Source organism: Urtica dioica, chromosome 10 (genome assembly GCF_054948205.1).
Source record: "Urtica dioica subsp. dioica isolate 48M chromosome 10, U.dioica_male_clone48M_v1_H2, whole genome shotgun sequence".
Classification (NCBI taxonomy): domain Eukaryota; kingdom Viridiplantae; phylum Streptophyta; class Magnoliopsida; order Rosales; family Urticaceae; genus Urtica; species Urtica dioica.
Window position 1 is genome coordinate 2,690,264 of NC_142765.1, and position 10,841 is coordinate 2,701,104.

The following is a 10,841-nucleotide window of genomic DNA, read 5'->3' on the forward strand; positions in this document are numbered from 1 at the left end:
CCGGCTGTTTTAATTTCAAGTTAACAAATATATATATATATATATATATATATATATATATATCGATAAAGAAAAAAATTCATTTCGGTTCGAGAAGGAAAGCTGCAAAATAATTAAAGGTGGATAAAAAAAAATTTCATGAATGTATTAGATGTTTACCATAATAAAGTTAGGTAGTTCAAGTAAACTAGCTAATAAGAAACATAAATTTATTAAAATAATTAATATTTGAATTTTCAACGTTTCACGTGAGTTAATTTGTATAATTTTTTTTATAATTTTATCTGTTATATGTAATGGATGACACATGTGACTAGTCCATCTACGCTTTATGATGTCGTCAACTCATTTTTTGTCATTGAGCGCTTCCAATTTTTTCTTCATCTCATAGAACACATAATACAGTAATCTCATCGTGTGATGCACTTTAGTGTCCACCGATTGAAGAGTGGTGTACATTGACTTAAAAATTGTATATACTTCATCGACAGTTTGCCAAAACATCAGGTTCAAAAAAACCTCGGTGATGGATTTACCTGTATGTGTGGGACTTAGTTTATTGCCTTCCCACCATTGATTACTGAACATCGTCTTCAACGGAGCACTTTTCTCACGGAATCTTCTAAGAGCTAGATAATTTGTTGCGAACTTGTTGCCTCAAGATGGATAATTTCACCTGAGGAAGCCTCCCGTAACATGGACAATAGAACGTCGTGGTTGTAGATAAACTGTGTCGCTTCTCTCGCTGCTTTGATTGTCCTCTTAAATCTGTCTCTCTTCTCAGTATCTTCTAACATCAAATTTAAGCAATGTTCGGCCCAAGGTGCCCAATATACATTATAACGCCACATCAATTTCATATAGCAAACTTATATTTTGATTTGTTGTATGTCACAACTTGGACGACATTATGTCTCCCAATTTCTTTCACAACATCCTGCAGTATTTCATAGATGTAAGCTCGTCGGGATTTAGTAACTTACCAAACTTCGCGAGTGATTTTCGCCAAAACGCTGAGAAGAGTCACCTTCAGACTTTCCGGAAACATGAAGAAATTGGAGAGAAGTGACAGAAACACGTGGAAAAGCTTCAGCGAAGGGATGAGAATGACCTATTTTTCGGCTTGTTTCGAAAAAAGAAGGACAAGTTTTGGTTATATACCACGATTCATAGTGGAAAAAATGCTGAACCAAGTCAGTTCGTGTGAACCGAGAACCGGATCGCTTCTCATCTGGTTTTACCTAGGTTCCCATGAAACTAATGGTTTAGAATGAATCGCTGTCGAGATTTTTCAATTTTCCAACTTCTGGCCGGTTCTCTCAACTAAGGAATCGAATACCGTTACCGATGCCGTATCTGGACTCAAATTTTTTTTCGGTTCCCGAGAGATGCCCTTGGGTTACCGGGATATCCAGTGAAACCAAGGGTAAACCGTGCCGGTGTACTTACCGTTATCGATGTGGTTTACCTGCAAATACCGAACTTACCGTGTGGGTATCCAGTGAACAAAAAAATTATGAAATGTCATACATATCTCATACCATAGGCTAAAAATGAAAATAGTTTACAATATCTTTATTACATAATCAATTTGAACCCCAAACCTAATGAAAATAGCATAAACGTTCCAAATGTTCAAAGAAAACAACCAAAAAAATTACTTCTCCGGTAATATCCCTCGACTAAGGGTCATACAATAATTGTACCAACTCAAAAAATGAGCGTATGAAGTTTGGTACGTCTCCAAATGGTAGTCATATTCCCATTGCGAGAAAGAGTATTCGGGATAACCTTGTTGCAGTCAGACTGGGGTAATGATGGGTTATGGTGGTGGACAATAGTCGTTGTTGCGATAAGAGGAAGACCATTCATAATTCTGGTATGAGTACACCGTGTCTTGAGGAGTAACTGCCACCGATCCAAAGTTGGTCGACAAATCATCAACGTCATTGCTAGACGTAAATGGCATGACATTGTTCATTCCTCTGCTGTGGCCGCCCCCATAACCTATGTTAAAAAAAAGTCGGGTGGAAACGGTTATAGTCTTCATCACTTGGTACGTATCCACCGCCACCACCACTGTAAGAGCCTCCACGTCCGTCCCCACCACCACTATCACCACTAGAGGAGCCTTCGCCATAGTCACCACCACCGTAGGTACCTCGATCGTCTTCATCCTTCCACCTCCATCACTCCTTCCACCTACACTTCCTCAATCACACTACCATCACCGTCAACAGAATCAGAGCTGTGGCTAGATTCGCATTGAGGAAGAACTTTTTCCTCTATCACGCGCTCCGGATCAATCCAAGCTCTAGGGTCGTTTGAGCTACCGTCAGATCTGGGTTCTAGTTGACGTCATCCAGTGAAACCGAGTCAATCCACCAAAGCATATCATCGTCTCCATCATCATCCTGACCCGAACGCTCAAAAGCTCTTTCGATGATATCTAAAGGATCGATCGGGGTTGTTGAGTTGTCGTGGATCCGGGTCAATTCTCTAATCTGCAGCTTCATGTTGTACGAGCAGAAGACAAGCTTCTCTAGCCTCTTGTATGCTAGGCGGTTCCTTTGTTTGGTGTGGATCAAGGCGAAAGTGCTCCAATTTCTCTCGCAAGCAGATAATGATGTCGTCTGAGACAAAATTTGAATGGTCAACGCTTGCAACGTCAGCGTCCAGTTTCCATAACATTCCCATCATTTACCTGTAATCATGTCACAATAAATCAAGTTATATAATTTCAAATCTTGATTTTCGCAGACGGTCAAGAGTTACCTCTTTCGAAAATTTGTGACCTTATCTCCTCACCCACATCCTCCATCCATATCGTTCGATCTACTTCTTCTCTTCATCATTGTCGTGATACCAAAAAAAAAAAGAAGAAAAACGCTCTGAAGCTTTGAGCGATTGAAACCGAGAGAGAGAGATGGAGAGAGAGCAAGAAAGACAGATAGAGATAGAGAGCGTTCGTCGGAGAAGGAAAAGTTGAGTCACGTCTCCGTCCATCTTCATTCATCTTTTACTATGTTCTTCTTCTCCCAGTCTCGTCTAAGCTCGCGTTTTGGCTAGGTGTGAATTGTTCTTCAGGGTCTTGTGTTGCGATTTTTACGCGCGCAAGTGCACGTGTCGCTCAAGTAATATAGTGAATTAAGTACGAGTGTCGATCCCACGAGGAAAAAGCTTAATTAACAAACAAATCAACTAGCACGAATTGAACTTGAAGGGAAGATTGAAAGATGTCACAAATTGTTGACAAGTTCTAAAACAATGAATTAACAAAACACTAAAATAACAGTTTTAAGCAAAAAGAGAGGCTAAGGACCAAGGCTTCACGGGTTTATTCAATGGTTTGGATACACGAGTTTCACGCATAATCAATAATCAACTCACTAACTTTTTGCTAATCATACTCTCAAAATAATATTGCTAAATCTCTCTCGAGCATCTAACAACCTATGTCAAAATTAGGAAAATCTTCTCTCGATCTCAATCCCTAACAAAAACATGCATTAATATTAAGAGCATTCACACGATTCTATGACAACCAAGTTATCTCTAGCCTAGGAATGCATCATAGTAATTCAAACCAAAACACTAACAACCTAATCTTTCCCAAGCATCAAGTTGAAGTACAAAAATCATGAACAAGGTAGCTAATCTCGATCAAGCAATAAAACGGATTAGAATTAAGCAAAGTAATAGAGAACGAAAATTGAACTTCAATATATTAAATCATATCCATCACCCAATCCTAAACTTACTACGCCATAGTCCTTAATGGAATTAGTTTAGTTTATGACGTAGCGGGAAAACAAAAGGATAATAGAAGAAGAAGAAGACGAAGAAACCATAATTAAAAACTCAATTGTAGATTAAAAATACGGGAATTCAAGAGTAAAGGAGAAGAACAAAACTGTAATTGACGCGAATTGATGAAGAACAGCTCTCCTCTTTTTCTCTATCTCTCCCAAACACTAAGTAAAAGCAATAAACAAAAATCAAGATCCTTAAACAAGAGGTTAAGAGGTGTATTTATAAGCCTAGGTCGAAATCCTTGGGTTTCTCCTAATTTTCGAATCAGACTGGGTAATTAAAAGTGATCCAAGGGCTCAGATCAGCTCAAAACCCGCGTTTCCTATTTTTGTCTCGGCGCACCTCGCGGCGCGCGGTTGTAGGGTCGCAGCGCAAAGTAGACGTTTTTGGGACATCACGTTCCACGCATCACGCTCGGGGATTTTCGGCGTCCAAATTTCTTTACCTCGCGGCGCGAAGTATGAAGGTCGCGACGCGATGCGACACTAGTACAAAAAAGACCTTTGAGTGCGACTTTTTTCGCACCCAAAAGTCAATTTTCGCAACCAAAGATATCTTTAGATGCGACTTTGGGTGCGACTTTTCCGCACCTGAAAGCCCGCACCTAAAAGTCTTGGGTGCAAAAAGTCGCACCCAAAAGTCTTGACTTTCAGGTGCGACTTTCCGCACCTAAAGTCGCACCTAAAATGTCACCAAAATCCGTGGAAAAGGCGGGTAAAAGAGCATTCGGTGCGACTTTGTCGCACCCGATACTTTCCCGCCATGACAAAAAATTGTGCTTTAGACGTCACTCTAATATAAAGTGACTTTAAATCTTTGGAAAAACGTAATTATTATCAATGCTTTAGTTGTCACCTGATTTAAAAGTGACTTCAATTCTTAATTTATTTATAAAAATAAAAAGCAATTAAATACATTCAGCCTCAAACTTTGTAACACATCTTCAATATACGTATGAACAAGAGATCTTCAGCCTCAAACTTTTTTAATATCATATCCCAACAATGTAAGTCTAACTTTGGCTCGTCCCACAATGGGAGGCACACAAAGCATATAAAGATAATATCCATCAATCCCAACAATATAAATAATTTGAAAAACAACATGCAACTCAAATCCAAGTGCTAGTCAATAAAATAAGTCCCACAAACTTAAAAAACCAAACCAAGCAAATCCACATGTAAAATAAAAACGCTGGTTGACCACAGTACCGTCGAGTTTCCCGGTTTCTCTTCCTCCGCCGAAGACGGCGGTGGTAGGTCTCCGATTGAAAGTGTTGATTTTCGATGAAATTCCAGTGGGTCAATATCACATGACTTTCAAATTATCAACAGAATGCCAACTTTTCAAAAAGAAACATCAAATATCAGTACAAAAACATGAACTCTTGAATAAATATAAACTAGCAATGAAACATGATGTAGAAGCTGAGTCAATAACTTACAATTAACTTTGACAACCCATCTTCCATTTAGAATTGCCATAAGAACCTTCAAAGTCCGTGTACAAGCACCAATTTCATCAGTGGCTGCAATAACATACGTCACATTTGGGTTCCAATACTTCGATACCGCAAAACCATTCATCTTTCCAAACTTAACCATCAAAGCCTCATAAAAACATTAACACTCAAACAACATAATCCAAACAACAACCCAAACCTTTTACACGGCCAAGAGTAACAAAAACATCAAAAATTCGTCCAAAAATCGTTTTCATACAAAACGAAGCTTGTCGATCGAAACCCAAACACCAAGCGAGCCACAAAACACTCCAGAATCATCAAACTAATCTAAAAAATTAAAAGCCCCAAATCATAATTCCTCAACGCTAATTTTTTTTCAATTTTCGGCCAAAAATTCAAACACACGCTCAGAATTCCCAGCTTTAAAACTCTGTTTTAAAAAATTCATAACTTACTCAAATCTCAACGGATTTACACATTCTTTGTCATTTTAGAAAGCCCATAACGTCTACTTTCCAGGAAAAATATCAACAAATCCAAATTAAATCGGTACTGATCTGACCACGTCAATTTACAGAGGCTGTTCACAGCGAACTTAAAATCGATTCAAACTCACGTATCCGAGCACAAGCAATACAATCCGAGCACCAAAACGAGCTCAAACTCACTTAAATTCCACAACCCAAGCTCAGAAATCAAAAGCCCCAAATCCAAACTAAGAACCCTAATTTTTTCAAAAATCCATTTCGGGTAAGAACTTTTCTTACCTTGATTTCGTGAAATTTCTTGTTCCCGGTGCTCTCTCGTCCTTTTCCCGGGGGTGACTCATGGTCGGCGTGCTCCTGTGACTCGCGGCCATCGTGGCTCGTCTCGGTCGGAGCGCACGTACAAGGAGGCTCGGTCTCTGGCTGGTGGCGTGCTAAGGAGACAAGGAGTTTTAGGTGCGAAAAGTCGCACCCAAAAGTCATCCGCACCGAAAGATTGTATTTGTAGTAGTGCGAGGTAGACATTTCCACAGCTTTGCGGAACGCGCGAGACGGTTGGAGATCAATTGGGGATGGATCTCCGGAACTCGCGGCGCTCGGTATAGACCTCACGACGCGAGATTGCCCTTTTCCTTGACTCCTTTTTCGTTTTTGATTCGTCTTCGATCCCGAATGCCTCATTTTGTACATATTTGCCCAGAGTATGATAAGAATCCCATCTTGACCTGAAAGCCCTCAAAACACACGAAAAATCTTAAAACTACTCAAGAACAAGCTCGGATTCAATCGGGATGATATGAGTTTTCTACGTACGACACGGATCTATCAAATACCCCCAAACTTAAACCGTTGCTTATCCTTAAGCGACAAAAAAAGTGTGCTTAATTGAGGTGTTCATAGTTCTGGCGTATGCTCTATAAGGCGAGGAAATAGGTCTTAATTAAAAAGCTTGTACCACACTCTTAATTAAGACCTCTTTCCCCGCCTTAGAGAGCATACGGCCATCCCAACTTTGCACCATCTTTTTGTTGTCAATGGCGCCCACATGAAGAGTAGTAGTCTTTACTTATGTACATTTGATGTAATAAGTCTCACAAAAACTCTTACTTGTAACTGCTGAATCATTAATAAAAGTTGAAACGTTCATTCATTCTCCCTTGTCTGTTTGAAACTTTATGATAATATATAGTCTTTAGTCCTTAAAAAAACCTAACAATATATGAAGAGACAAATGTAGATTTGCATGAACAAACTCTTCATGGTTTGCTTAAAACAATATATTCGCAATCTAAGGATCAAATGACTATTGATCTCAGTACGATTGTTAGGAGAATCTATGATGTTTGGTTATGGGGCATAGAGAGTCGGAGACTCTATAGTTCTTCTAGGTATCTTCTGAAGGTACTGAATTCACCAGTGCACTTCTAGAGACAGAATAAGAACAAACTATTTAACCTCTTATGTCTCGAAGTCACTACGTATGAATTGCATCATGCTTACCTCAATCCTGAAATGAGACATGTCATTTCATAGCTTACGTATTCTCATTTGAGAAAGTCAGAGTTCGGACTCGCTATGTGATTCTGAACAAGACCTATTGGTGAAGTACTAAGTTATGAAGATGTTATGAGTAACTTTGTGAAGATCTCATAGATATGGAATTCATGTACAAGATTGCTGAAATGCAATGTATATCACATCATGCTTTGTTCCTTGAAATGTGACTAAATGAACTAGCCAGTGTCCAAATTGAGTCATGACTCTTTTGGATGAATCAATGTGACTTATTAGCTCATTGTAAATACATTGTTTCTAATTTATTCACAAACGACAAAGGAGTTAACACTAGTACAAAATAGACCTTTAGGTGCGACTTTTTTCGCACCCAAAAGTCAATTTTCGCACCCAAAGATATCTTTAGGTGCGACTTTGGGTGCGACATTTCCGCACCCGAAAGTTCGCACCTAAAAGTCTTGGATGCGAAAAGTCGCACCCAAAAGTCTTGACTTTCGGGTGCGACATTTCGGTGCGACTTGCCGCACCTAAAGTCACACCTAAAATGTCACCAAAATCCGTGGAAAAGGCGGGTAAAAGAGCAAAGTCGCACCCGATAGTCAAAAGTCGCACCCGATAGTCAGTTTTGGGGAAAAAAAATAGTGCTTTAGACGTCGCTCTATTATAAAGTGACTTTAAATCTTTGAAAAATGTAATTGTTAACTGTGATTTAGTTGTCATCTGATTTGAAAGTGACTTTGATTCTTAATTTATTTATAAAATAAAATGCAATTAAATGACATTACTTGATTTAATTTAATGAAACCTGTTATAAGCAATTAAGCAATTAAAAATAAAAGGCTGAATGAAACTTGTTATATTGAATTGCTTAATTGAAAAATAAAAATTATACATAAATGGTCCATAATACACATAATACACAGAATGATAAACTCGGCTCACTCCTCTATTAACCAAGTCTCTCATAACTCTAATGACCCGCCCAAAACGATATTTTTAACCAAGTCTAAGCTATGCACTAGCTTTATAAACTTGTTCGCTACTCTACCACAAATTCTGATAATAAATGAGTGAATGAAGGTGGCCAAATATTGAAAAATTAGCCAGGACACAAGGGAGCAATAATTAAACGCAAATATTGATGCCTTGAAAGTGGCATATCAGCAATTTCAGAAGACTAATAACTGGACAAAGTTAAAAAGGGAATTTTGAACAAGCAGTATTCAAACAAAACTACAAGATCATATAAAAAAGATGATCTTGCAAAAAACGCTTCGACATATACACTTAATATGGCTGTGAGAGTAGAGCACAAGATACTATGGCACTGAGAAGAGAGAATTTTCTAAGCCAACGACAAACAAGTCATTACAACCTTGTTAATTAGCGATTGTACTTCAGTTATAGCGTTCACAATCATTGCGACCACCTTGGAATAAAAAAAGAATAAATGTAAGAGATAACAAAATGACAAATAATGTCGGCGAGGAGTCAAAAGAAGTAAAACTATAAAGAAAATGCTTAGAAAGAACTTGTTATTGTAGCAAAACATATAAACTTAACTTGCATACTCAAGAAACATGTTCGTCATTGAGTAAGCGTATCTGAAGCTACAGGGAACAAACAGGTGAAGCAAACCAAAAATTGCCAAATAATTAGAGTTAGTAAAATGGCAAGTACTTGGTAAGACCACTAACAAAAATAAAGAATCTGAAGCAAAACACAAAACAAAATGAGAAAAGTATCTCACAGACTGCATACATACATACATATCGTAGGACCACACAACATGTGAGAGAACAAAAATGAACAAATGCAAGTGTATTACCTGATATAAAGCCCATGGAACTGCGAATGAAATACAGACGGTTCATGAGCGGTGGAATCATCTGCAAGACAAGGCATGAAACCAGAATCAACATATGGAGCGAGTGCGTTCGGATGAAAGACATTCATCTTTATTTTATTTGGACAACATCACACGAAAAAAAAAAAGATGTCTCGAATCCAAAACCTGCTGACACAACTCACAGACAACAGAAACAATAGTTGCAAGGAGAGAAATCGAGATACCTGCGCATCGATGAAAAAAGCAGCAAAAAGTTCTAACAAAATTCAGACAAAAAAACAACTCAGATCTTCAAAATTCTCCGATTGAGCAATATGAATTCAGTTCCATTTATACTTGGTTCATATCCATTAATACAAACACTAGTATATATCCATCAATAGACAATATAAAACCAACAATAGTATAAACACGAACATATGTCCGTGGGACTGTGAGAATAACATCAGAGGAGAGGTAACAGCATATTATACCTCAACAAAAGATGACGAATGTCTCCGGAAACACAACCAAAAGATGAGAGAATTTCGGCATCCAGAGTATCCCAATCAAGCAAAACAAAATGGCCATTGAAAGACATTCAAATTTATTTTTCCATACCAGACCACATTCAGATTCTTTTAAAAACGACCAGAAACGCAAGTCAAGCAAAGAAAAATTAAGACCTAACCGGATGTATAACTCTGCAATGCTTAACCTCTCGGCGAGGTCAATAACATTAGCCCTACAAAAAATAGTCTGAATAATATACTAATAAAAAAACGGAAACATCGATTTTATATATCCTTAAATCTCCAAAACCAATCAATCGAACACATACCAGAACTTTTCTTGTTGACATGGGGACTCGAGAAATTTCCGCTGCCTTGATAATTCGTGTTTCAGATCGTACGAAGGACACCTTTTTCCAGGGATTAGGCCCTCCCCACTCCAGGAATTATTCCAGTCAGGCTATCGGCAAATCACAGCGCTGCTTTTATCATATAGATAGATATATAGACACATATAATGATCCAAATGACTTCATCAAACTGAGAAGTGTATTATATAAGAAAGATAGAGTAGAGAGCACACAAAATTCATCACAGCCTCGATATAACAACATCAACAAAACAGAACTCAAAATTCGAATATAAGAACTTACACAATGAACCACACGGCCAAGTGACCAAAATCAACCAAATTCGTCCAAAAATTTAACCCAGCCAAGAAATCTGAAATCAAAGGACAAATTCAAGTCATAACCATCAAAATCGAGCTCAATGAACATCACAACCAAGCCAAAACCTCATATTTCACTCCGAAATCAAAACCCCCAAATCAAACTCTCAACCCTAACTTTCGAAATTCTTGGCTGAGAATGAAATCTCCTTACCTTGCTCGCGAAATCAACTCCCGGACGTTACTTCTCTCGCTCTCCGGCGTCTCCTCGTGGGCGGCGCGCTCAGCGGCTCGCGGCGGCGCTCGCTTCTTCTCAGCCCGCGCGCGCGTCCAGTGGCCCGGTCTCGGTGGCTGTCGGCCTCGCTCTTCCTCCGCAGGCTCACTCCATCGCTCTCTTCCTCTCTCTCGGTCTCTCGGTCTCCATCGGCCGATACTCTTCTCTCGGCTCTCTCTCTCTCATTCTCTCGGTCTCTCTCTTTCCCTTTCTCTCTTCTTTTTCTTTTCTTCTTTCTTTTTTCCTTTCCCGATTCTTTGGTGAAAACAAATAAGAGGG

General features: G+C 38.8%; 1 long non-coding RNA gene across 3 annotated transcripts; it reads right to left on the reverse strand.

Moving 5' to 3' along the window:
* Window positions 1-9,432: 9,432 nt before the first annotated feature.
* On the reverse strand, window positions 9,433-10,841 carry LOC149383045 (uncharacterized). Of its 3 annotated transcripts, none has more exons than XR_016301809.1 (4): window positions 10,503-10,841; window positions 10,272-10,341; window positions 9,948-10,097; window positions 9,433-9,851 (listed from the first exon to the last, which is right to left on the reverse strand). It is a non-coding gene; the product is annotated as an uncharacterized LOC149383045 (long non-coding RNA). The 3 variants fall into 3 exon arrangements; XR_016301808.1 differs by having other exon boundaries at window positions 9,433-9,865; XR_016301807.1 differs by having other exon boundaries at window positions 9,433-10,097.